This window comes from Poecilia formosa, unplaced genomic scaffold (genome assembly GCF_000485575.1).
Source record: "Poecilia formosa unplaced genomic scaffold, Poecilia_formosa-5.1.2 Scaffold115, whole genome shotgun sequence".
In the NCBI taxonomy this organism is placed as follows: Eukaryota; Metazoa; Chordata; class Actinopteri; order Cyprinodontiformes; family Poeciliidae; genus Poecilia; species Poecilia formosa.
The window spans coordinates 1,022,426-1,023,177 of record NW_006800054.1 but is presented as its reverse complement, the minus strand read 5'-3'; positions in this window follow the sequence as shown (position 1 = coordinate 1,023,177).

Here is a 752-nt window from a genome sequence, read left to right as displayed (position 1 = left end):
AATAATAATAATTATGTGATCGGAATCGGCAGGAAAAAACCTGATCAGCACATCTCTAGTTATACAAAATTTACACAGTAGCTAAATCACTGTTGCATGTTTGACACAGTATTGAAATCATTCTTCATTTGTTTTTACTCGCTGATCAATACAGTAAATGTGTGCTGCTTGTTTGGATGTAATTTGTTATTCCAGGGTGGGGATTTATGAAAGCTCCTTTAATAAAACAGAAACATAAAGCTGCCGTGGTTGTTTTCAAGGTGTGAGTTAATGCCATTAGTGTCATACACACGAATGGAGAATGACCTCAGCTGATATATTGCCTCATTGGCTGTTACTGTGTAGGCATTTTGAAAGAAATGGGGAGAAAAAAAAGAAGAAAAAAAAACCCCGGCTAAATCGTTCTTGAATATAACTCTCTGTAATTGTGTAACTAATGGCCTCACTCTGGAGAACAGGAGACAATAATCGGATCAAAGCCAAAGCCACTGAGATTGCCTCTGCCTGCCTGGGATAACGTCTCTGAGGGAAATTATCAGAGATTGTGGCAAAGCTTTTTGCAATCACACTTGCTGGGCTCTGGTGTAATGTGACTTATTAAAGCATTTCCATTGAATCATTAGTTTCACACTTTCACTGAAAATGGGCTCACTCAGTCAGTACCAGTCCATCTCATTCTTTTATCCGTTATCATCTCTGCTATCAGCAACCCTCACAAACCCCCCATTAAATATTTTAAGATATTTGCAGTT